Source organism: Phalacrocorax carbo, chromosome 1 (genome assembly GCF_963921805.1).
Source record: "Phalacrocorax carbo chromosome 1, bPhaCar2.1, whole genome shotgun sequence".
NCBI classification, from domain to species: domain Eukaryota; kingdom Metazoa; phylum Chordata; class Aves; order Suliformes; family Phalacrocoracidae; genus Phalacrocorax; species Phalacrocorax carbo.
This window is the reverse complement of record NC_087513.1, coordinates 215,098,679-215,125,357: the sequence shown is the minus strand read 5'-3', so window position 1 is coordinate 215,125,357 and position 26,679 is coordinate 215,098,679. Positions and strand designations below refer to the sequence as shown.

The window sequence follows — 26,679 nt, the reverse complement described above, 5'->3', positions numbered from 1 at the left end:
ACCTCCCCGCACATTTCACGGTTTGTTTTTATTAGTCCAGGCACGTGCATACCTTCTTCTTTTTTCTTTTTTCTTTTTTTTTTTTTTTAAACTTCTTGTCCTACATGTTTTTGAACCTGAAAGGGAAGGACTTCTTGGTTTTACAGGTTTGGATTTGTTCCTCTGGATTTAGGGCCGTATCTCTTAACAAAAACAAAATGCTGGAGTCCAATCTGTCAAATTAAAGCAAAGATTTACCAAAGGAAAACATGCTTACAAAGTAAATATAAATTAATTTAATTGGTTCCTATTATCACTTCTATTGGAGCCTGCAAGTATAATCTGGTGCTGAAGTAATTAATTGGGTGTGAAGTAGCTACTGTGCCAAAACTCACTTGTAGGGAATGAAACTCACAGACTTCTTGGCCTGACTGTTACCTGCAGCGTCTTGGCTTTGTTATTTTGCAGAGCGGAGCGAATCGCAGCGCCGAGCTGTGCAATCAAACGCTCAGATAAATGCCTCGCTTTGTGTTTTCATGACGGGATGGTTACGACTACAGGCATTTTCCCACCTGGGTCAGATCGAGATTGGTTTTGGAAGGGAAGTCAGTGGACAGGTTTAGCATTGCTGGGATTGCAAGCACTTATTTTTGTGGTTTTCTATGGCTTAATATAGCCTCAGCTTTAATGGCCCTGTTTTTCCCCCTCCCTGCTCTGGCCTTGCAACAAAGGAGCTTTGTCTGGTGGTTTGCTGAGGGGATGGGGAGCGGAGGATGCTGCAACGGCACAGGTCTGTTCCCAGCAGCAGCAGCAATGAGAGAGTCACCCACCACTCATGGCCTTTCGTTCCATTTTGCAGGACGGCCGCCGGTGCAAGCTGGGATTTACCTCAGCAGACCATCTAGATCAAAAATAACCCAGGCTCAAGTAATGCAGAGATTTTGAGATCCTGACATGATGCTCAGCCGCTGTAATTGGAGCAAAGAGGAGAGGTGGCTCTCCCTGATGGTTCTTCCCACCTCCTGCACTTTTGGGCCCCTGGGTGCTTCTCCCCATGCTTCTCTCCAGCCTCTCGTGGCTCATTCCAGCTGCTGTCATCTGCCACTTTGGGGAGGTCCCTCTTCCTTCATGGCAATGTCTGCAAGTGGAGATGGGCACTGTTCTCCTGTTTATCCCTCACCTCAGCTTGTAGCGCCTCTAAACAACAGGAGTCCCTCTTATTTCACAATTATTTTCCCAAATCCCACTCTTCTGTGCACTGGGTAACGATGGAGCCAAGCTCAGGAATTCAACCCACCCGTATGTATTTGCTTTTTCTCTGCTGTGTCCAAAGCACACAGGACTGAAGCTGCTAAACACCCCCAGGAAAGTGGGTGTGAGGCTGGGATGGTGCTTGGCGAGAGGTGCTGGATGGCCATCACAGCACCAAGAGGCACAGGACCAAAAATCAGCTCCAAACACATCTTCACGCGCCTCCTGCCTGCAGGGTCTCACAGGCAGCTTGCATGGACGTGGCTTTTGGGGGCTGCTTGCAAAAACATGCAAAGGCTTTAGGGGGATGAGACAACACCAAAAGTACAAGGACTTTGGGGTTATTTCTGCCCATCCAAAGGCTTGATCAACACTAGAAAAGGGCTTAGGAGGGGACGAGCCTTTACATGCTGGGACACCAGCTCTGCTCCCGGGAGTCTTCAGCAAAAACAGCCACGACAAAAGAAGTGCTGCTATTATTAGAGCTAAAATGCTGATAAAACACTTCGGACAAAAAAAACCCCAAACCTTTCTGAGCAAGAGCCCAACCTTAGTAGGAACAGCCTCATCACTATTTTCCAATCTTTTCCGCCAAGGGAAACCAGAGACTGGCCCTTATCTTATGTCCTTTTAAAGTAGCATCAGTGTTCTGGTTTTTATTAAAAGATTTGATTTGTTTAAAATTGTACAGTTTTTGGTTTGTGAAACTTCTTTCTTTCCACCTCTTCCTCTCTTTGTCTCTGTATAAATATTTATATATGTATTTAACCAAAAACTTATTCTTAAATACGGATTTCAACAAGGGCCAACATCTTCTTTAAGGTGTCTGAAGATCTTTGCTCAGTTCCCAGCCCTGCCAAGGCCTCCTTTGTGCTTCCTTGAGTCCCTCCCTCAGTTTTCTTGCATCTACAGATGTGGTTAATGCAATCCCGCCTCACCGGTGGGACAGAGAATTAAAGCCACATGGACTCTCCCGGGTGTCGGGTGCTCAGGACCAAGGCAGTCCTGTGGGAACCACGGCTACATGGTCCCGTCTTTGGGGAGAAAGCCTCAGGGCACGAAGGATGGAGCAGGAACCAAGCTCACCCAGGATGGTGCAGATGCATCCCAATGCAAAGGCACCCCAGCCACATGGGTCTGGCCCCCAACCAAAGCCCCCGACACCCTGGGGGCCCACGGGAGGTGTGGGGGGGGTGCATTTGCTAAGGGTAGCACTTCCCTGCAAAGCCCTGTTGGACACCAGGGAAGGAAAAACACCCAGGCTGTGCCGGTAGCCTCGCTGTGAACCGCCGGGGCTGGGAACAATCGTGGCTCACGGGCCAGCCTAGGCAGGGGAACCTCATAAATCATGTGGAAGTGCAGAGTTATGAGTTTCCTCAGACAAACACCGCTAATTGCAGTGTGCTCTAATTGCTGGTGCAAGGCCACATAAAACGCCGGCGAGCCTGGAGCAGGGGGTGCTGGATGGGGTGGTGCAATTTTGGGGGAGGGAAGGCAGATGGACTAACACCTCCCGATGAGGTGCAGGGCTGGAGCACAGCTCAGAGGAACGTCATTCCCTGCCGGCTCTGTCCCAGAGTTGGCAACCTCAGCGTGCAAAGCCTTAGCCCCGCAAATTGACTGAATGTGCCCAATTTTGCTCCTTTTGAGGCCGGCACTTCCCAGCAAAGCAAAAAGCAGGTCAAAGTGGGAGGAAAGGCAGGCTGCAGGGCAGGCATCAACGGGAGCTCCATCTGTGAAGGGCGATTACTTGGTGGTGCAAATGCTTCAGGGCTGGGTCTTTGTAGTAAAAGCAATCCTTGTGATCACTCCACGCCCGAGCTGAGTGACTCAGAGTAAAAATAATTAAATATGTTAATAATTATCAGGGGCCCCTTTGATTAAAACAAATAAAGCTTGCGGTGTATAAGCAAGGAGGAATGCGTAGGTTTGCAGGGCTCGGCTCGCAACCAGGAGCTGATAGCAAAAGCGGATGCGGTGCCTGGGTCGGGCATCAGAGGAGCGTGGGGGAAAGCTCGAGTGCCACCCAACCGGAGATGTCAAGGGTGGCCAGGTCTCTGCTGCAGCAGTTGCCCCCATCCTTGTTCTCAATGTGCTGCCCCAATGACGGAGATTAAATGGGGGACTGTCATCATCTCAGCCCACCCAAGTGGGAGATCGGCAGGTTTTGGGCAGCTGGTCTGGGAACCAGCATCGCACGAGGGAAGCTGGGGGACAATTTTGGAAAGTGAAGAAAACATTAAATATACTTAATTACACCCTGAAGGGTGTTCATTCAGGAGCTCTGGGCACGCAGTGGGTGGAGGAGGGCACTCCTGAAGGAAGATTCGGATCTCATGGGGGTTTAGTTGGGCTTCTGGGGTGCCTAGAGGAAAGCCAGGTTCACGGCTTGGCCACTTCAGTGCAGTGCTTGTAGGGTGAAGCCATGCCAGGAAAGGGCTTTTCTGTGCTAACCCTTGCCAAGACGCTGGTCCTGCTGGCGCCAGGATGTGGTGGACACTGTACTGAGCTTGGAAGGCTCCTGCAGAAGCATTTCAGAAGAGGTGGGCATGCCCAGACAAGTGGCCCCTCTGCTCCTTGCTCTCCATGGGGTGCTTGTCCCCTCTCTCCTTGGAGCCAAAGGCAGCATCTGCCCCCATTGGGCTTTCTGGCCGGCAGTGGTCTGCCTCAAACGCCCGAGATCTGCACTTTTGGCCAAGGGAGGAGATGGCGCCAGTATGGTGCTTGCACAGGAGAGCACGGAGCTCCTCTCCTGTGCTGGAACGTGGCTGGGGTAGGCAGGCGGTGAGAGCGCTCGCAGCAGAGTCTGGAGAAGCCTTTCTACGTCTGTTTTGATCTCTCAAGTGTACAGGTGATAAGAATCAGAGCCTGACATACTGGGAGGGCATTTATAGACACAGTGAAACGCGCCTGTGGAGCAGGAGGGTGAGTTTGCACCTTATCGTGCTCAGGATCAGTGACACTCCAGGGAACAAATACCAAAACCTCCTGACGGGGTGTGTTTCTCTCATGGGTGCTTAGGCAGCACCCTACTGCACCCGTGCGTGTACGGCCGTGCTGGCTGCCAGCAGCTGAAGAAGACCTATCTGCCTCAGCTTCACCACAGCTTTTGAGGACAAACTCCAGGTTGCATGAAGCTGCAGTCACTGCATGAGCAAATACAGCATCCCAGGCAGGAAATGCTTTTTGTACCCCAAAGCATTTTTATTCCCAGGATGGCGCTCGTGGGAAACACAGGACTTGGCTTGTCCTCTCTGCATGGGGCTGAGTGTCCCAGTTTATGAGCAGATGCAGGTTTTCCATTCAAACCCACCACCTCCTGGGCAACCTGTGAGCACACAGCAAGATGACCCAACCGCCAGGAAGGGGAAGCAGGAATAAAAAAAAACCAGATCCAGTTCAAACCAATGGAGAACCTGAGGGAGATTCAATGCAGCCCCCCTCCGTGGAGATCAGCCAGGGCACTGGAGCTACCACCCCTTCACAAGCCCAAAAGGGACTCAAAGACAGCCAGCAATGGATGCTACCTGCAAACAGGACACAGCTCCCAGACCTCTTCTTCCCACTCCTGGAGATGGGGCATGCGGAGGCAGGACAGCCACCGCCGACACCTTCTGCCATGTGGTCTGTGTCTGTTATTTTGCATCCTGCTGCCCCGCTAATAAAACAAGCGATGTCCTTGTAGTGCTTTCCAGGGGGGAAACATAAAATGCAATTGCTGTTAGTTTATTTTTTTAAAGCCCTGTTTAAGAAAAGGAAGGGAAAGGGATCCCTGCAAGGGGCACACTTGCTAACAGGAGAGAACAATACGCTTGATTGCTCTTTCTTGTCCCGCAGTACCTCATTGACTGCCTGGGAAGGCAAAAACAAAAGGGGTTAGGTGATGTAGCTATACAGTGTATAAAGCAGCAGCTCCTTAACACATGGTTGTAGTTACGCAGCTGGGGAGCAGGCACGTATTTTGGGAAGATACCTGGCCAGTGTGCAGCCAGCTGTGAGCTGATATCCGGGGTAACTGCGCCACCTCATGGTCCCCAGAGCCAAAGAGTTCAGAAGTGGGAGTCGGATGCACAGTGTAACTCGCGTTCGCTGAAAAGCATCTTCACAGCCTCCTCCGAGAAAAGCTGCAGCAGCTTTACTCACTGTAGCGAAGTCACCTCCTTCAGTAAGGGCAGGTGGGGGTTTGCTCCATGGATTTCTGCCTTACTTTGACAATAGTCCCAATAGTCTCCAAATGAATTACTATTCCTTCTAATAAATGACAAAATAAGAGTTGGCAATGTCTTTCGATACAGCTGTCCCCTGCCTGCTCTGGGACTGCTCCTTAGAGCACGTGCATCACTTCTTCATCCAGTCCTGCTTTAAAAGACCCAGTTCCTGTGGCTCCTGCTGCTTCCCTGCAGATGTGAGCTTCCAGCTCGGTAGACCCCATCCTAGAGAAGGGCTGTCCCGTATTATCATGTCCTGCTTCCCTTTTCTTTGATCCACTGGAAATAATCTTTCCCGTTTGGCACCCCAGGCAGCCCTTCTTTTAGCCTCCTGTTCTCACCCTTCTCACACTTGCAGCCGATTGTCAGCTGTGTCTCTTACGAGCTGTCACTCGGGCATTCACACCTGGATTTTCCTGGTTTTGCTTCTGTAAGAGGTGGGGGGAGTTTTCACCGCCTTAAGTCCAGCACAAGATAGTCACCTAGTGCTCTCCCACTGTGAAAAGGGAGAGCAGGGTATCATCGGGGTTAAGCAAGCCCCCCCAAGCTGGCTATCTAACATGGTCCTACCACTGCCTTCTGGAAATGCCTCACTTTTTCCCATGGGCCACAGTGAGGGTCCAGTCAACTATGTTTATTTGACGCCCTTAGATGGCTAAAGTTGACCCAAATCCCAAAGTGAATGTGTCCTATCTGCCTCCTACAGTCCTCAGTGATGAGAACCTCCATCTTTTTCCCCTTGCCTTCATCCCTCTGCTGATTCTGCAACAAAATGCCCTGCGGAGTCCTTGAGCTTAACTCCCTCCTAAGTGCACAAGGAGAGATCATCTGAAAATCTCACTGGCTTCTCCCCCTCATATCTAATTTGTGGCACACAGTCAATCCTGTCCAGCACGCCTGCTGTCTCCTCCTTATCTGAGTTCAGCTGTGCAGATGGCATTTCCATGGATGACTTCTCTTGGCCTCGTTGACCCAGCACCAGTCTTTGTCTGCAGCGAGATAACAATAAAGATCACCGTTAATTTATGACCATGTCACACAGACTGAGTATCCACGTTCCACTGACTCTTGGCATGGGTAGCTCCTGGCACCATAAAACACTTGTAAAGTGCAAGCAGAATAAGAAATACTTCAGAGATCTGATGTATCCCAAATCTAGATACAGCTATTATTTTTTTAAACTTCCCCCTGCCCAGCATCTGTTCATAAAAGAAGGGTTTGGGGAGAAGATGCCATTTGCAGCAACGGGCTTAGAGCCATTCTAATTATCCTTCTGCCTCATCTTCCCCATCCCCTTTACCCATCATCTCTCCTTTTCTGCTGGTACTTACCTGCAGTGAGCACGGCTCTTTGGTGGGAGCTGAATGCTGGGCTCCGATGTGGTGTTACAGCTGCCCAGGGGTGAGGGTGACTCTTACAGAAAGAGGATTCAGCTTAGGGAAAGGGGGTTTTACCTGCTTCGTTTGGAAATGCCGTCCCAGGAATCACCAGGTAAGTTGTTCTTCATATGAGGACAATTTATTAAAAGACGTGGGTTACTTGCAGTTTGGAAATCTCATCTCTGGCTTGACCCAAATTGTGATACAGAATCAGAACAAAATACTTACAAGATACAGGAGTAGCTGTCCTTCTGTACAAACAGTTTACAAGGCAACGGAGGGATGAGCTGGGGAACAGCAGAAATACAGCCAAGGGAACTTCATTCGAGCCATTTGAAAAGCTGCTTGTAAACTTTACTCAAGATTTTTTCTGCTTCCTTGCCTTCAGCATCCACCCTGGATATGATCTCCCACTTTGAATTCAGTGGTCCTTACTGGAACAAAGAGTTAGGGAATGTTTTAAAGCAGAGAGGAGTGACTGATTGCTCAACTGCTGCCAAACTCCTTGACTTCATGCTTCAGCAAAGCAATGAGACGCAAGGTGTCCTTGGAAAGCTGGAGACATCAGCCTCCAGTAAAAATGATCCAATAAAACCCATTCTGCTTCCTCCCCATCTCGTCTCCTGCCAGCTTTAGCATTAAGGTCCCAAATGCACTTCATATGCGAGAAGGGACAGACTGAACTAACCCATAAAAAGCTGAAACGTTGTGACCTATGTGGCTCATCTTACCAGAACATCTTCTAGAGCAGGCACTTAAGTATCTCCATTGTGTTTTACTGCCAGCAAAATGAGCATTGCCAGGGCCCGTTCCCTGGCCCGGTATCATTAATCTCCATTATTTTCCGGGAGAGGTTGGTCACATCCATCCTTGTCACTGGGAAGGCTGTCTGGCCTGTGCGACTACAGGACCGTTGGGACTCCTTAGTCTTGGCTAAAACTGTTCCAGGGACCATGCTAAAAGTTGAGCTGTGTGGCCAGCAGAGACCTGTGCTGGTTATTAGTGTGGATGTAATCAGAGAGTTTTATTTGCTTGGCAGAGCAATGCTGCTACAGCCTCGTCAGTGAACACTGGCCAAGCGAGTTTCAACCTTACCCCACGAGTGAGGATCAAGGGTTCAGATTCAGCTCAGGAGGTCAGCTGGAAGCAAAGAGAGACCAAGAATGAAATGAAAACCTAATTGGTTATATTATTTATGAGGAGGAGAAGGAAGAGATTAAAAAAAGCCCAGCTCAGTCCCACCTCTTTTTACCTTTACATTGTGTTTATGGCCTTTTTTTTTTTTGCAGCCAATACTGTCAATAAACCAGGCATCCAACCACTCTGGGCAAAGCCCATTTAACCTCTGCCTGGAGACAGTGGGAGAGACTGGATGGATGAGCTGATAAGGCAGTGTCACATCCCCATTTGGGTTGTAGCTCTTCTCTATGCCCTGATTTAATGAAGTAATGAGCCAATTTGGCTTCTTCATACCTGTAACATCCTGTCTCCATCTATGATCAAAGTGATCCAGGCACCACAGGTTTTGGAGCATGTTCTACGAACCACTGAATGAAAGTCAATGAGCTGGATGATGAATTAGATCAGACTAGATAATTAAGCTAGACTCATCCAGCCTTTACGTGGAGGAAAAAGTCCCCATTTAAGTCCTTTTAACTGCCAAGGCCATTATGAGTTCTCTATGACAAATCACAGATAATACCATTAACTTCAGTGGATGCAAACACAAGTTTAAGACAGGTTTTTTGTACAGTATTTGACTATTTGATTCCTGGAAATAGTCTCCATGCTGTAGCATGATTTGCACGTATAACCTTACTAGTTTTCTTGTTCAGTGTGTCACAGGAGCTCATGCAGTTTGTTGTCACCTCTGTCGCCCAGGGCTTGTCAAGCGTTTAAATGTCACAACCTATTTTGGTTAATACTGCTCATCTCTGCTTTGGGATGGCCAAACAGAAGAACGGCGATGTTAAGTGCGTTACCTTACCCACAAAGTATCTCTTTGCGATTCAGAACAGCACTCAGGACTATGCCAAGGTGTACTGCTGACCCAAATCATTACAAAGAAAGCAAACAGAATAAATCAGGAAAGGAGAAAAGGGATTTGCAGTCAAACATACATCAGTTTTAGGCGCAGTTTTTCCATTAGTGATAGCAGGTAAAGAGAGGAGAGAGCCACATATCCTCCCGTTCTCAGGTCTGTTATTTGGAGATGCCATATCAGAGTTGGGGACCAGCCCAAGATCTGGATCCCACCTTCTCTTCCTGCAGTTACTGGTTTTAAACACAGACTGAGTGTGCTGTCATGTGAGTTCAGAAGATATGTTGACCGTATTTGCCAGTCCCAGAATTTATATCGTACAGTTGTTTGTCAAAGCCCCACCTATCCCGTGCAGCACTTCCCTTCTGATAATTGCTACTGAGATACAGAGCCAAGTAACGGAAAGGGGAGAAAAATCTCTAATTCTCACCATTATCTTGAGGGTAGCCTGTTAAAACATGAACTCTCTGATATTTTCTTCCAAGCTCCTCCCCTGAGATACGCCTCTGAGCATCCCTGGAATTTCCTTGCACTTGGACACTGCCCTGGACTGTCGTGGGAACTCGGTGAAATTGGGAAGGTGTCATTTGGTGTTGAAAGCTTCTCGGTTTTGTCAAGTATTAATGGAGACATAGAGTGGTGAGCTGCAAAAAGGAAGAGCGATGAAGATTTTTTAAAGCCTTGCTGAGTTTATCTGTTCATTGTAATGGTGAAGAGATTATAACCCTGAGACTTTACATTCCCCCACAAGGCCTACTGAGGGCATGCTCATGTCTATCCAAGAGGGTAGAAGGTCTCTTTGGGCTGGGACTAGTCCCTGTAGTGGCATCAATGGCAAAAAGCCGTTTTGGACCATGTTTCAAATCTCAGGCAAACGGCAGCGGCCCCCGCTGCAGCCCTGGGACTGCTAAAGTCACAAGTGCAAAACAGCACCATAGATGCCGGGTTTGCTCTTGCTTGGGCTATCAGAAACCTCAGGCACAGCATTGCTGTAGCGTGAAGGGCAGCATGAGTAACCCGCTGGGGCCACAGCTTCTACCTCAGGCACACGCTGCTTAACCTCGAAGCTGGACACCCTTTACATCCTAGGAGCTATAGTATCAAAGCTGCTTCCAGCACCTCCATTTCATGACTGATCCCCAACTCTCAGATTAAGGTGTCAGTCACTGGGGGCAATCCTGCAGCCACGGCCAAAGGATGCTCTAAGCCCATCCGTCTTGCTGTGAGCCAGCTGCAGACAATCAGCTCTCTTCCACAGTCACTGCTGTAATCATTTTATCCAGCCCCGGCTCCTGTGCTGCACAGTTTAGGCACCATCTGTCATAGTTTCCAACTTCGAGCCACGTCAGATCTTGGAGTTCAGGAGCTTGGAGTCAAGACCTTCACCTGATGATATAGGTTGTCCCCATGACTTCCCTCCCATCATTAGCACCTCTCGAAATGGTGCCTTGCTCAGACAACCTGAGCTCTACACAACGTCTCACAGGCCTTTGTGTTGGCTGCAGGGTGCTTTCAAGGCATCGCTGCCCTTAGTCCACAGCACTTGTAGGTCTGTATGAGATCCAAGGGGAAAAAAAACCTGGAAACAAGCAAAGAGCCCATCATGGAGATGAGAAGGGATGAGAATCAAAATGTCAGAGTAGGCAACAAGTGCTCTGAGACAGGAGCAATGACGGATGACAGCAAGGGTCTTCTTCTCATTCTGATACTGGAAAAGAGGGAGATAACTGACAAAGCTCTCAAAGACTCTTATCTTCTGTTAAACAGAAGATATTATTAATCAGAAACAAAACCCTAGAAACTAAAGTCACAAGCAGGTCTTGTCACAGCTTGATTTCCACCTCGGGCTCTCCTGTTCACCAGGGAAAGAGGCTCATCCAGCGCACTGTGAAGTCAGCAGAGACATCTAGTGGCAAAAATAACATAAAAATACTCAGGGGAATATACTGGAGTGCTTTGCTTCATCTTATGGACAGCTCGATTACCACTGGCTTCCCATGACACATAAAAAGGACTGGTTGAGAGCTCAAAGCTGTATTTTTAACTGATCTGTTGAAAAATGCACTGGAATGCTGCTTCCCTAAATCTCTAAAACCCCCGTTTTATGGAGATAAAACACCTCTATAACTACTGTGCTTCCTGCCTGTCCGCAGCCTCCCAGGACATTGTTCACCCCGACTCTCTCCAGCTTTTTTGAGGAGTTTGGAGATATTGGTATCGCGTCTGGTTTTGGTTATGTTTTTTGGTCATGTGTGAAGGTTTCTGTATGCCATTGCTGCGGGGCTGACTGATGTGATCTTGTTATAGAGCTCAGAACGATTTTTTTTCCATCTGTTCATTACAAATATGTTTTTTGTTAAGAGCTTTTCAGATTTTGGCTTTGATGGCACTGGATTTTGTTTAAAGACTCACATTACCTATTATGCTGAACATCTTTGTGCAGCTGTTCCATTTAGCCCAAGTCTGTTCTTCACTGGACACAAACCAGCCACTATTCAGCTTTGGCAGCTGTTTAAAAAAAAACAACCCTTAAGAATGTAACAAAGCAATAGCAAAATTCAATATCTTAGTGGAGCAGGTAATGCTGCCAATTTACCTGCACTGAAAATCTGGCTTATCTTTGTCAAAGCCCATAGTCCTTACACTGGATTTATTCTACAGTCGCAGACAATGGGTTAAACACAGTGCTGCAAATGAAGGATGACAGATGTGAACGCAGAACTGCCAGTCTAGGTAGAAATTTTTACTTTTATAAGGACTTTGCTGGGTTCACGTACATCTCACAAAACACATTTGGCTGACAGGAGACCATTGCTGCGATGGCAAGACAGTTGCTCAAGCAAGAGAAGACTCTGGCCCAGATTTCAGTGGGTATTTAGCAACGTTCAGTAGTGCAACACCGAAAGGACTTACAGGAACACTGGAGTGTGAGGCTGTGATCGTAAGCAATCAAGAGCTAAAGCAAGCGACCTAGCAGCCCACTTAGCAAACCTCTGTTCATCACCTGGGCTGCGGTACCCAACTATGCGTGTGGCCCTGCCCTGACTCACTAGCGGCGTTAAATATTTCAGCTTCTTGAAAGCCAGTAAGCTGTAGGCTCTTACATGAGTAAATCAGTTTGGAAAACCAAATTTAGACTCTGAAGTCAATTAGGCATTGCAAAGTGAAACAGCGAAACACTGAAATACCTCATCACCCGCTGGTTGGGCCAAAGAGACAGTTAGGGATCTCCGAAGCAGTTGGGATCAGGTATTTGATGTGATTCCAAACCACCTGTGAAACATTAAAAGGTTTAGAGGATTCAGTGGAAAATGAAGGCAATACAAGGGGTTTTTTTAGTTACTCTTTCAACTTTGGTATTGAATTTTTGGTAGTGATTTTTTTTTTTGGTAGCGATGTTTCTTTTGGCAGTGAATCCTGACACATTTTGAGATGCAAAGAAAAGCACTGCTTTGACCAGTAGTGCCCACATCAAATCCAGTAAGTGAATGAAGAAGACCATTTTTAAATCGCTTGCAACCTTTCAGCTGTGCTCATAGGTAGGCTGTGGAATACCTTGGTCCCCTCACTGCCATTCCTCCCCCTGTCCTTTTGACTCATCACATCCAGTAGAGAAACTCTCCCCCACCACCAAGCACAACCAAAGAGGAAACACAAAGTCTGCCAAGCATCGGCTGTGCTGATGAGAGGGGATCACTTATCTCAGAGGGACAAGGGGGTATCAGCCAAAATTAATCTGGGGAGGATGTTCACCTCCGGATGGGGCTGCTGTGGTCCCCGGGGCTGCTGTTGTCCCATCTCCTGGCCTCCAGTGCAACACAGATCGCAAGGTCCCTGCACACAGAGGAGCAAACAGCACCCACTCTCCCGTGGCCCGCATGCTTGCACCCGTGAGATAGGGCTGTGGCTGGAGGGAGCTAAGGCCCCCCTGCCTCCACCAATTCATCGGCACCCAGCTGGAACATCATCTCACAGAAAAATATCTAATTCCACTCTGAAGCCTTCACATGATGAAGAATCCACCCTGCCTTCCAGTGACCTGCTCTAGTGCTAATTACTCACCCTGTTGAGAACAACCTTCCTCCAGCGTGATACATTGCCGCCTTCCCCATCACGTCCTTGGTTCCAAGCCTGCTAACTCCAGCAGTCCTTCTCTGTAGGCAAGCAGTAATCCAAGAACGGGAGGGCAAGCGGTGTCTCTGCAGTTCAGAGCCACGTTAATATTAGTGGTTACATCTCTTCTAGTAAATAAGATGATTCAGAGACTGTTTTCTGACCCGAAAGACCATTTGCACAGCACAGCTGACATCCATACACCTAAATAATCACCAAAACACAGTGTCCTCCACCATCCTGCCTGCTGAGAGTAACCCAAAGGCTGTGCTCTCCCTGGAAACTGCTGGAGAGCGTGGCCAAAACCATGCCGGGCAACAGGCACAACTACACAACCTGGACTATTTCAGGACAGTAGATAGATCCATGCCTTGGTCCTGGTTAGTTCCAGTACCCTTCAAAGGAAAGATTAGCTGTATAAGGATAAAAACACTATCCAGAGCTGTAATCAGTAATATTAAGCTTAAGGGAGGCTATAAATACCTACTGCTTAGCATACGGCTGAACTTCAAGCTACTAGGGAGAAAGAAAAGGCCAGGAGAAAGCTTTTGCTTCAGGTATCTCACCTTATAATACATTCTAAAGAGATTTTTGCAGTTTTCCCTGTGGTGCTGGGTCTGGCCAGTGTCTGCAGCAAGATACGAAGCTGCTGTTTCAGAGAGAATGGTGATTTTGGTCATGCTGCGAACCAAGGATGCCCATCGTTTCCCAGAAGAAAAAAATAAAACAGTGGAGGAGTGGTCCAGTGTGTCTTCTTTATTGGGAATGGGGAAGATATAAACTAGAAGTAACTATTTAGCACGCAGAACTGGGAAGACCTCTTTTTCTCTGTACTATTGCTGTAATGTAGGAACCAGTGAATGTGGCTCTTGTCACTTGATACTTCATTTCAGTGCAAGCCTGAAGAGCTCAAATCCATAACAGACCAAGCTCTAAATACTTCCTCAGGACAGACTTGGCTGCTGTTCCCAGAAACCTCTTCCTTCTCTTCTCTCATCGTTATTGGACTTGCTCTCACAGCGTCAACCCACGAGGTGGAGGGAAATGCTTGGCCAGAGAGTGGGAGACTCATAGGTTTTACAAGGCTCCTTGGCATCAATTCCAGCTCCCAAATGATTGCTTTTCACTGTTTAAATAATATGAAAAGTCAGTCCAAAAAGACAGGCTATCTGCATGGGAGATTTCAGACAATCTCTGAACCTTCAAAGTCAGGCCACTTGTCTAAATATTTAGATATGAGCACCAAGGCATACAATCATTTACTGAAAGGTGAGTAAGCACAAATTTTATTCTAATTTCTAATCCAGTAAACCAATTATTACAATCTTTAAGTCCTTTTGATGGTCTCTCAGGGCCCCAGTTTCTCAGAATGGCTGTAGTACTCAGAAATCTGAAATTATATGGAAGAAGACATTTGAATGGCACCTGATTTCAAAGGCACTGGCCATGAACATACTGCTGGAAAGCCTTTTGGGCAGGAGCTGCAAATTAACCAGTTTAAAACTGAGGCACCCACGATCACCAGGCTCATTAGAAAATCTGGACGCATTTGCCAGTGACAGATGCTCTCCTTCCTGGCTTGCCTTGCACATCCCTACTGCTCCTGAGCACATTTAGATTAATGCAAAGAAGGTGAATATATTTAAATGCAGGTGGCTCTCTGTGGTAGGCAGACGACCCCGCAGAGCCATGCTGAAGGTTGCCAAGCAGGAATTTAGCGTTGTCTCTGTTTGCACAGAAGGACCTCAGTGACTTGGAAAGCATAGCAGAAGGAAATGTTTTCTCCATGACATACTATGTGCTGCCTACAATCAGCATCCTTCCTCGGCAGCTGGGCTTGATAAATGTTGTCAGCAGCCTGGGAGTCCTTTTGGGCTCCCAGTGTCAAGAACGAATCCGAAGCAATCAGGCAGGGACAAACACCCCTATGCCAGAATTGCTCTGGTCACGCTAGAGCGAGTCCTTATGTGACTGGGCTGGAAGACTGAATCCTTCAGAATAAATTCAATTTGAGCTGCTTATTGAGAATAATCGAGTTCATTCATCTAGAGTTTAGTACGCTATCCAATTCTGTTAGAAGTATCACATTTAAAAGTAAAAAGAATCCTAATACACCTGGCTTTTCAATAGAAAAAAGTAAATTAATTACCCTGTTTGTCTGCTAAAATAGACTAAGTTGCCAGACAGAAATTACATTAACAGTTCTGCATGCTCCTACATATGCTATTATTTTACTTGATATTTTTAGCCCAGTTTTTGAAAGAATTAAAAGACCTCTCTAATTGTGCTGGGGTATTTGTGGGAGCTTATCAAGCCTTCCACTAGTACCTTTGAACCAACCGGGCAATTTCATACAAAGGAAGGGAGGAACACAGGTCCTGCAGAACTACAAGAGACAGAGACGCTTAAATTCTCCTCGCTATAGCGAATAAATGGATGTGGGCTTGCCCTTTATCAGACATCAGAGACTCCACACAGGGGAGCTCCCCTTGGAAACACAAATGAAGATGAAATGAAGCTTCTTTGGCTCTGCTAAACCCAAACCAACCTCAGTTCTTCTCTTCAGCAGAGCGAGGCAATGCCATGCCTTGTGCCTGTATTGGTCTGAGAGAGAGAAAAGAGGTCACGTCAGACATTTCCCCTGCACTCTTTCCCATGAACTATTCTTTTTAAATCTCTGCTCCATCACTGGGTTTCCAGGCTGGCATTTCCACTGTGCTGGGACATTTGGAACGAATTTACCTTTCAGTATTACTGCATTCAGGCAACATAAAGTGGTAGCTTAGAGGTGCTGCAGGACACACAAGGCTCTTTGCAGTACTCCCATTATGTACAAAGACCCACTTACGGGGGGAGCTGAGCCTTCCTCTTGAAACAAAGCTTCCAAGCAGTTTGTTTTGGCCTCCTTTGGAGCTGCAGGCCAAGTGAACTACAGCCATTTGTTCTGAAACCATAAATCTCACAAGCTATAAAGTGGTTTCCTAATCCTTTTATTTCACAGGGCACACATTTTCTCAGCGAGCCGTGCCCCTTCTTAGCTGTGATTTGGACAAATCTGCACAAGGAAACCATTCCAGCCCTCAGAGCTTGATTTCTCCAGCTGTTGCGTTTTCCTTATTTTCTGGGTTACCTGCCTGCACAAATTAGGTGCTCCAACCTGTCACAACCACCCCATAGAAGAAAAATAAAAGGAGCAGCAGCAGCAGCACCACAATAAAGTTGAACTTGGAGCCAAATAAAACCTGTTGTGGAAATTCACTTGACTAATCTGTCTCCTTAAAAAAAAAAGAAACAACTGAGAAATGAAGGGTTTTGTGTAAAAAAAAAATATATATGGACACACACCTGAGCAAACAGATTTCGAGGTCTGTGGGCCATGCTTCCATTGGGAAGGATCAAAGTAACTCTGCTGGAGTGCATTATGGAAAAAGTCACACATAAATTGGGATCCTGGCGGTCCAGGAGACAAAAAAGAACGGGGAAGGGCTCTGCAGAAGGTCCCTGTGACCATTCCTCTTGCAACAAAATCCTGCACTTAAACATCTAACTGCTGTTGAGGAGGCAATGGGGAAAAAACCTAGAAGGAATAGCACAAACCGCATATGACATTCACTCCTTTGGGGGTTCCACGTCCTCCTGCTGCGGGGCGTCCTCTCCTACACCAGCGGCACAGCACTGGGTCCGCCCTCCCACGCTGAGGTGGTGCGGGCAGGTGGTGGCATCCCGCCTGGCTGAGGAAACCACTTGTAGAAGACACGTCCTTCCATGGCGGCTTGGTGGCAGTCACTGCCAGGCCAGCATGGTCAAACAGTCTCTGCCATACCCATCACATGATGTCATCTGTTCATGAAGCGGCTGGATATGCAGCTGGAGACAGGGGTTTCGGTCATTTGTGAGACTGGAGGACCTCCTACCAGGGACAGAAAGTCAAGGAGGATTGGAGGTGTTTCAATGGCAGTGCAAGGAAGCTGGCACCCTCTTGGTAAACACCTCCTGCTCCGCCACCACCATGCTGGGCATAGCTGGAGGATGTGGGAATGGATGTGTAGAACATGCCCCATCCCTGCTTGCACAGGGAGAGGGTGCCAAGCTCTGCAAGTTACTGGCAGCTCTCTAGGGAGCAGCCAAAGTTGCATCAGCAGTCCCCATCTCCGTTCCGATTTCTTACCCTCATCCAGTGTGATGACAGTGACAGAGAGACACTTTGCAAAGAACAAAGGGAATCACTGGTAATTTTTCATCCACAATGGGATATGGGCACAGTTTATTCCTAAAAGTAAAAGAAAATAAACCCAAGAAAGAGCTAGAGCTGTCAAACACACCACTGCTCTCTTTGGCCTCCAAGAACCACACTGCTGCAGTGCCTGGTATAATTCAGAGGTTGCTGCAAAATAGGTGTCCTTCTCAAACATTTGTAGGAACAACTGTTCTTGAGCATTAAAATGTCCTTTGTAACACAGCAAGGGTTTAATTTTAATAATTCCCTACATTGCAATGTGAGTTTGCATGCTCAGGAACAGTTAGCCAAATGCTTGAGCTGAATCATAGAATCATAGAATCATTAAGGTTGGAAAAGACCTCTAGGATCATCAAGTCCAACAGTTATCTCAACACAGAATCCCAGACTCCCAGACTGGTGGGGGTTGGAAGGGCCCTCTGGAGCTCACCCCGTCCCACCCCTGCTGGAGCAGGCACACCCAGAGCAGGGGCACAGGGCCGCGTCCAGGCGGGGGGTGAATGTCTCCAGGGAAGGGACCCCACAGCCTCTCTGGGCAGCCTGTGCCCCTGCTCTGGCACCCGCACAGCAAAGGGGTTTCTCCTCATGTTCAGGGGGAACTTCCCATGTTCCAGCTTGTGCCCGTGGCCCCTTGGCCTGGCGTTGGGCACCACTGAAAAGAGCCCGGCCCCATCCCCCTGACACCCACCCTTCAGATATTTATAGGCATTGATGAGACCCCCCTCAGCCTTCTCTTCTCCAGGCTGAACAAGCCCAGGTCTCTCAGCCTTTCCTCCCAAGGGAGATGCTCCAGCCCCTGATCCCCTTGGCAGCTCTGCGCTGGCCTTGCTCCAGCAGTTCCCTGCCCTTCTTGAACTGGGGGGCCCAGAACTGGCCGCAGCCCTGCAGGTGTGGCCTCACTGGGGGAGACACCCCCATGTCTCCTAAACCATAGAGTCATAGAATCATAAAGGATGGAAGAGACCTCTATGCCCCTCAATGTCCCTCTTGTAGCAAGAGGCCCATTTCTGGAATATTTTCTGTCATTGATCTATTTATTTTCATAAAATCTCTGGGATATAAGGCCCAGTAATCAAATGTCTGAAGTGATTATGGACTCCATCTAGTCACATGAAAAATTTGCAGTGAATCAGGACGCTATATCAAGGTCTCCCGAAGCCCTGCCTTGTGCTATGAAACAATGTCGCCAGCCCAGGAGACTCACAGATGTGCCATGATGAGAGACAGCAGAAACAAGACAAATGATACTTTGAAAGAAGGGATAGCAGCGGTGAGTTAGTTTGGGACAAATGAACGCGCAGTTCATGGTGTTCATGGTATTCATAAAAGGTAAGAAGACAGCCTCTCCTAACATCAGCATCCATTTGGGTTCATGCTTTGCCAGCAGCGGACAAGGAAGGATCACCAGCAGAGGAGGAATCTTAGAAACTCATTCCATGTGTTCTTGGTTATTTAGGCATCGTCTCCCATAACAGCAGCATCTCCCCTTGCAGTGACAGCCGTTTATGAACGGTTCCACTTCACGCATTCCTCTTCATGCCGAAACACACCCTGAGACTGAGCATCTCTGCAGAAGAGAAGGTGGGAACAGGTTGGAGACAGGAACGAGAGTGTAGGGAAGGAGCATAGGTTGGTAACATCCATTCGAAATATTAAATATCCACAGCTGACTCAAACCTACCTCCCATGTTTATCTAATTACAAAAATTAATACAGTAATTCCTTCATTTCCAGCAAATCAGTATTTCCTGAAGTACTGTGATACTTTCCCTGAGCTGAGCAGAGCTCCGCTAGGGTTTTCATTTGCAGACAATTTGGTAATATCTTATTACATGTCAGACGTGCTAAGTCAGATAAAAATGTGTCTTGCATTCCTTCCTTGTCCCAGACCTGCTGCACAATAGATATTTCAATGTGCTAAAGGCATAAAGAGTGTGCAGCTTTGGAATGTATTTTTTTTCCAGGGATATTTGAATAAACCGTAGCCTATATGGAGTAACCACTTCTCCTGGGCTGGGAAAGCATTTGGGAACAGAGCTATAAAATAATTGGTATTTTTGATTCAACAATAATCCTGAAGTAATAATACAAGATCTCTTTTAAATAAACAGTCATCATCTGGTGTGAAACATAATTTAATATATTTTTAATCCTCTCAAGTTTAAATTCAAGACAAATTGACAAACTTGTGTGGTTAGATATCCTCAAAATAAAACATTTCATCTTAAAAACAGCGTTTCATTCATCCTGAACGAACCACGCAGGAAAACAGAGCATTTCACAGATCATTTTTTCCAGTTTACCGAAAGTTTCTGTTGAAAAACTTGGATGAATACTATGTAAAATCATATGTCCGTATCACCCCCATCCACATAATTTTCATCATAGGTAAAGACAGAGTGAGCTTACAGCTGAGCAGTAAGCAAGTTTTTTGTCTGGATTTGGGTTTTTTTCCTTACTTTTAAGGGGAAGTAACAAGTGTTACTGCAGCAGGGTGAGAGGAAGAACATGTTTGGTATTTGAACAACCTGGCATTCCTTTTCCATATGGAATAAAAATGTGTTGTATTACAGAGCAGTCACCTTAGACCTGACGTCCTTCCATTTCCTTCCTGTATTAAAAAAAAAACCCAAAGAACAAGAAGCAAAACCATAAAGATGGCAGTAATAGTTTCTCACTAGGAATGCGATGTGGGCAAATAAACTTTGCTTTCCACATAGGTGAGATCTGAGGTAAATGCAAAATGATTGTGTATGTGCAAATTTCCTGGAGTCCTTGAGATCAGTGTGCTTCAGAACAGACTTTCCAGATGCTGCAGTTAAATCTTGAAAAGTTCAGGAATGTCTTCCCACATTTCTGATTCAGTGCAAGCTCAGCAGAGCTAAGTGGGAAATTGTGTTTTTTTCTGTGCTCTCAGGCCTTCACTATGCTTGTATGTAACATGTAAAATTGATGTTCATATTTTCATATGTTCATTGTGTGATATTATTTCATTGCCACTTCTTACTACACTATTTTTGGGCCAGTCTTGTTTAATATCTTTATCAATGATCTGGATGAGAGGATTGAGTGCACCCTCAGCAAGTTTGCAGGTGACACCAAGTTGAACAGGAGTGTTGATCTGCTGGAGGGCAGGAAGGCTCTGCAGAGGGACCTGGACAGGCTGGATCCATGGGCCGAGGCCAGTTGTGTGAGGTTTAACAAGGCCAAGTGCCGGGTCCTGCCCTTGGGTCACACCAACCCCAGGCATCACCCCAGGCCTGGGGCAGAGGGGCTGGGAAGTGCCCGGCGGAGAAGGCCCCGGGGGTGCTGGCTGACAGCCGGCTGGGCATGAGCCAGCAGTGCCCGGGTGGCCAAGGAGGCCACCAGCCCCCGGGCTTGTGTCAGCACTGGTGTGGCCAGCAGGAGCCGGGCAGGGATGGGGCCCCTGTGCTCGGCACTGGGGAGGCCCCACCTCGAGTGCTGGGCTCAGGTTTGGGCCCCTCGGGACTAGAAGGGCCTGGAGGGGCTGGAGCGTGTCCAGAGAAGGGCAGCGGGGCTGGGGCAGGGTCTGGAGCACAAGTGTGCTGGGGGGCGGCTGGCGGGGCTGGGGGGGTTTAGCCTGGAGAAGAGGGGGCTGAGGGGAGCCCTTCTCGCTCTCTGCAGCTGCCTGAGAGGGGCTGGAGTGAGGGGGGGGCTGGTCTCTGCTCCCAAGTCACCAGTGACAGGACGAGAGGAACTGGCCTCAAGCTGCGTCAGGGGAGGTTTAGGTTGGGTGTGAGGGAAAATGCCTTCCCTGCCAGAGGGGTCAGGCCCTGGCACAGGCTGCTCAGAGAGGTGGGGCTGTCCAAACACCGTGTAGAGGTGTCACTTCAGGGCATGGTTTAGGAGACATTGTAGTGTTGGGATGATGGTTGGACTTTGATGATCCTAGAGGTGTTTTCCAACCTTAATGATTCTATTCCATATGAATATCCATGATTACATATACATGGTCTTTTGCATACAAAAGAAAGTGAGTCCACCTGTGTCCAACCAGGAATCCCGGAGCCATCTCCTCATCTGCAGGATGGTGCATTGGTGCTGGTTTCAAATGGAAGTTCCTGGTTCCTAGGCTGCCTGGAGCACGGGCAGAGCACAGGGCGAAGTCTGCCTGCAAAGACCAGAGACCTGCCATCAGACATCAGAGCAGACCACGATCAACAAGATTTACCATTCAGTCTGGTATCTAACCCAAATCCTCATTGCTAGAACCCCTTCCACTAAGCATGCTCACCAGTTGACTGCCTTTGTGACCATCACATCACATACTATTCTCGATCTGTGATGAAGGAAACAGCAGAAACGCTGGAACTTTTTAGCCATCTGCGACAGCTTGCGATGTATTTAATCAACAGGTAATGACTGTGCCAACAACAAGCTGGTCAGCCCAAGGAGTAAGCAAAATAAGTAGCTGTTCCAAGAGCATCCTGACTGTACAGGTTGCGGGTAAAGCATCCCTTGGGGTTTATGCTTTTTAGGATCGCGGATTACTGATTAATACACAATACTGTGGTAAGGGCTGTTCCTGCACTCACACCTGAGGATTCACTTAGGAGTCACTCCAGTGGAAACCCTAGAAACCTTTTTCATCAGTTTGAGCTGTTTTAAGGCCACCTTTTCCCCGAAGACTGTAAGGGTAGTTCCCTTGGCTGGGCTCCCCGCATAGCCAAGGTTACAGAAGGAAAGAACAAATATTTATTTAACATTTGAAGAATATTGGTATTTGAAAAAGAAACTGAAGAGGAATTTGCTGCTTTTCTACAATTGGGATCCATAAAAGCCGCATTTTAGGATGGGGGAAAAACAGGAGGGTAGGTGAGATGAGTGGGTTGTTTTGTTTAAACGGTAAACCTAACCCAATACATCTAGCAAATATGTTCTTGTCAGAATAGAAGAGAGTCTCTTTTCTCGAGATTTCTTTATCTGTAGATAAAGATTAGGAGTGATGAGTAACGTGTGACCTGGGACTGAGAAAAGAATGCAACTTTGTAGACAACTGAAGGACTGTTGGGCTGAATTTGGGAAGGGGAAAGTAAATAAAGTAGAAAAAAAACCATAGCACGTGTAATATCTAATAGCAGAAATGGAATACAGTGGGTTTTTTCTATTCTCTGAACGACAACTACAATGAGGGGACGTATCAAAAAAGGCAAATTTTAAAATTGTTTAGAAAGATTTCGTTGTCACGGGATCTGCTGAAAGCCACCCAGGGAATGCAATGTAATACCAAGGTAGCTAAACAACGCAGCCTCAGTGCTCTACTGAGACACTGGGTTTTGTTCCTAGACTAAGACTTTCAAAATCTGTGCATTTTAGTGCCTTTAACTCTATATGCCCAGTTTGACACTGCTTTAAGGCTCCTTTCCACAGACAGGAGTAATTCTAAACACTATAAAAATCACAGCCTTTCAACACATCTCCAACTGAGAAATATAAGATATAGGCATTGAAGAACACTGACTGTTGAAAAGCATGACCTTAGATGCCACCAAGTTAGGCACAAAACATACAACCACACCGGAGAAGAAAAGTAGCACCCAGCCCTGGAAGGAGACCTGTCCTCCTTGAAGCTCTTTCCATATCTGTGCTGGGAGAAAAGAAGAGTGGCAAGACCCGAAGGACCATGTAGCAGCAAGGTGAGCAGTACCTTACGGATTCCTTGGAGAAGCAAATAGTGCAGAAAATGGCTGCATCAGCATTTTCAGCGTCTTTTTTTTTTTTTCCCCTTGAAGAGTTTCCCTGGGCAATGGTGCACTCTCAGGTGGGCAACTGCATCCAGGTTTCAGCTGCATTGTCCTGCCTGAAAGGTGCAGAGTCAGGATTAGAGTTGCGAATCTGTCCCGTTATCCCCATTGTTCAACCGAGAAAGTGAAATAGTCTGGAAAACGCAGGAATACCTGATGTGTTGTATGTATTACAAGTAGTTTCCAAATCCTGCTTTTATAATATCGCAGAAGGGTGCCTTTACGTATGCCAAAACCCACACTAAAGCCACAGGTTTCTCAATAAACACATCTTCTGCAACGATGATACACTTACAGGATTAAAGTTTATAAGACCTGCTAGACGGAGAGAGTCTGCTCACCTGCCAAGCAGTAATTCCTTCAAGCTTTCCGCCGTCTCTGCAGACACTGAACAGGGTACCCTGCCTCATGCACAACATTGATTTGGAAGGTGTAGTTTTGTAGGGTGAATTTGAAAAGTCTTAAAGTCGGTGCTCACTTGCATACTTAATCTTTTCAGAGTGAAGGGGGAACTATCTGATAATTAGCACGTGTTTAGGCTCATGCATTTTGTTCATCTAACAGTTGTGTGCTCGGATCATAGGGAGCAGGGTTCAGGAGGAGCCATGTACAGTGTGGACAAAGCCTCCCAGGAATAAGCCGTGTGCTTCTTGTTAATCAAAGCGTGGCTCAGCAAAGCTGACACGTGCAAGACAAACAAGTAACTTCATCTGGCTTTGCATACTTTATATGCATATATACACACACACAAAATGAGCCAAAAAGTGACTTAGAAGTGCTTATTCATTAGGCAAAGAGAAGTTCTCCAGGGTGCAAAGACTCTTTTCTCAGTGAGGTTCCTGGCACTCGTAGCTTTCCGTTACTTTTTTATTATTAAAAAAGGAATTAAAACCATATTTTTCTCATTTCAGTAAGTACCTTTATGATATCCAAACAACTCCAACAATGATATCATCTGTCTCGTTTCTCCAGGGATGAATTTGGGCCAGACCGTGATATTCCTGCTCATTCCTGGAGCACAGAGCCCCACACCAAGGCGAAGGCAGCAAGCTTCACTCCCTGGGGGGGAAAGGCATGTCACAGCGCCATCCGCTTTATGCTGTACCTCCTACACATCCCTCCCTCTTCCTGAGAGCTGTTCAACACTTTAGATTAAGAGTTAAGGCCTGAATCCTACTAAGCCTGATCTCTGCAGGCTGTTCTTCAGCGGGGCATGCTCAGCAGTAAGGATCTGCCCATATGGAACCCATTTCTCCACAAATACTCTTTTCAGGGTACGTACATGTGGCATAATCGGGCTGCAGTCCTTGAAGCAGCCTCTGATTTAATAAAACAGATGATTCACCTTCAGCGACTCCTCCAGTTTAGGAGGGAGGTCAAGTGTGCCTTTAGTTGGCTGCCAGCACAATGGCAGACCCGCAGGGAGGGATGTAGGTACAACCTCCCCAGCACTGTCAGCCTCGTGCTTTCCATGAGGGACTTCTCCTGTCAGCAGCACAAGCCCTCCAGCCTGTCACTCAGCCTGCCATCACTGCACGCCGGCAGATGGGCATGGAGAAGTCCAGGACCCCATCTGGGCTTAGCTCTAGGCTTATCTAGTACACAGGCTTGGAGCATCACACTACCAACCAACCCATGCCCCTGACCGGCTCTCTCATGTATCTCCTACCCATCTCCTGCTTCCTTCATGACCTGAACCCATGACTCCTCCTTCCCAGTAGCTCATAAACATCTTCCCTTCACCAAGTTAGCAAGTGCCACGTTGCTTCACTAGGGAACAGCCACAAAGCTTGACGTTCTGCTCTGGGAGATGACAAAAAAGCAAGGTGCTGGTGGTAAGTTCTTCCCCTCAAACACCATGTCCTGTTGACGGTAGATGCTGAAGTCTCTTGGTTGACAGAATCTACCCGCTAGAAGATCCCACTGAGGCTTGCTGGCCTTGCCAGAGGTGTTGTCTTGCTGAGTAGACCTTCCAGAGGTTCTTGCAGGAGCAAGGAAAGACAGTCTTTTCCCCAGATCCTCAGACATTTTCTGGCTGAAGAGGTGACAGAAGCTGGATTTTCAAGCTCTAACAGTGGTTTGTGCAGTCCCAGCTCTGACTGTAGACTGTCACAGATGTCCAGGGACTCAGCAGTCACCCCTCGCTGCAAGATGCCACGAGACACCTGAAACCAGTGGCAGATGTGCTGAGCTGTCCCCATCCCTTGCTTTCACTGGGAATCTCCATTTTTAAAGGTAAATCAGCATTGCTCGCTATCTTTCACTAAAGGCAGGGCTGTAACAGGCTCTAGCCTGGATTCCATACAGCATGCTTGCAGGCTCACAGCGTGGCTCCTCAGCAAGAAGGATCCTATGTTGCCCCCACAAATGGTTTTTAAGTGGTGGTGGTGGTAGAGTAAGTGGTCATGAAAGTGTAAGGGCTTGTAGGACATCTGTAGATAGCACAGGTGGCTTTGGGAGGTGGTAAAAGCCATCCCTAGTCTTCATATCCTTTCTTACATCCTTTAGTCTTTACCCCAAGTTCCACAATTAGTAAACTAATTTATTCCTAAAGACTTTTGATGTCATTTAACACGCACACGGGGTTGTCGGGAACCTCAGTCAAAGCACTCGTGCAGCAGCCATTGCAACACGAGAGCATCATCTAACGTAACATCACACGGGCAAATGTGTCAGTTAAACTGTCTGTGTGACTTTGGGACACTACAGAGGAGCAGGGGGCAACACAGCACCTGTTCCGTCACTGCCGCACTGCTTCTCTTCAATCTCACTGAACAAGCTTTGCTAGTACCTTCAAGGAGACTTCCAGGGATAACTACAGAATCATAGAATCATGAAGGTTGGAAAAGACCTCTAGGATCATCAAAGTCCAACCACCAACCCAGCACTACCATGTCTCCTAAACCATGATCTGAAGTGACACCTCTACACATCTTTTAAATGTCCCCAGGGATGGTGACTCCCCACCTCTCTGGGCAGCCTGTGCCAGGGCCTGACCCCTCTGGCAGGGAAGGCATTTTCCCTCACATCCAACCTAAACCTCCCCTGACGCAGCTTGAGGCCGTTCCCTCTCGCCCTGTCACTGGTGACTTGGGAGCAGAGACCAGCCCCCCCCTCACTCCAGCCCCTCTCAGGCAGCTGCAGAGAGCGAGAAGGGCTCCCCTCAGCCCCCCCTTCTCCAGGCTAAACCCCCCCAGCTCCCTCAACCTGTCCTTGTAAGACTTGCTTTCCAGACCCTTCACCAGCTTCGCTGCCAGATAAAACAAAAGACACACAGGCACGGTTTTAAGGAAAAAAGCAAGCTTGCTACATGAAAATAAATTAACAGAAACACTGGACAACTACGGCAACAATGAAATGAACAATTATTGAATTACGGAGCACGTTCATTGAATTCTCCATAACACTGTTATTTCCCAAAGTAAAGAAAACCTATAATGAACATGCATATTTTGAAATTGCTGCAGGTCTGTGTATGATTTCAAACTCCATTTTCTTTGCTGATGCCTCACTACTTACACATAGGCAAAATGTTGGGGGGACTGCTATTCTTTGTAAGCATTGTTTTCCTTAGGGAAAGTTGGGAGCATTAGAGGTCTGGAAATTATTGAATGTTAAGCCTGCTTTGGGGTAACACCTATTGTTATTCTAGGTTAGCAACTGTTTCTTGAAACAGATCCAGCAGAGATTTATTTTCACCTTCTTA

The 26,679-nt window shown here is 47.3% G+C and overlaps 3 long non-coding RNA genes across 3 annotated transcripts; all 3 read right to left on the bottom strand.

The window, feature by feature from the left end:
- Positions 1 to 6,777: 6,777 nt before the first annotated feature.
- LOC135311586 (uncharacterized) lies at positions 6,778 to 17,925 on the bottom strand. Its single transcript, XR_010371248.1, has 6 exons — positions 12,921 to 17,925; positions 12,047 to 12,131; positions 11,455 to 11,545; positions 11,276 to 11,366; positions 7,046 to 9,502; positions 6,778 to 6,939 (listed from the first exon to the last, which is right to left on the bottom strand). It is a non-coding gene; the product is annotated as an uncharacterized LOC135311586 (long non-coding RNA).
- Positions 17,926 to 18,439: 514 nt separating this feature from the next.
- LOC135311587 (uncharacterized) lies at positions 18,440 to 20,656 on the bottom strand. The gene is made up of 2 exons (XR_010371249.1): positions 19,668 to 20,656; positions 18,440 to 18,775 (listed from the first exon to the last, which is right to left on the bottom strand). It is a non-coding gene; the product is annotated as an uncharacterized LOC135311587 (long non-coding RNA).
- Positions 20,657 to 21,010: 354 nt separating this feature from the next.
- Positions 21,011 to 26,031, bottom strand: LOC135311482 (uncharacterized). Its single transcript, XR_010371100.1, has 3 exons — positions 23,892 to 26,031; positions 22,877 to 23,029; positions 21,011 to 21,340 (listed from the first exon to the last, which is right to left on the bottom strand). It is a non-coding gene; the product is annotated as an uncharacterized LOC135311482 (long non-coding RNA).
- Positions 26,032 to 26,679: the final 648 nt, after the last annotated feature.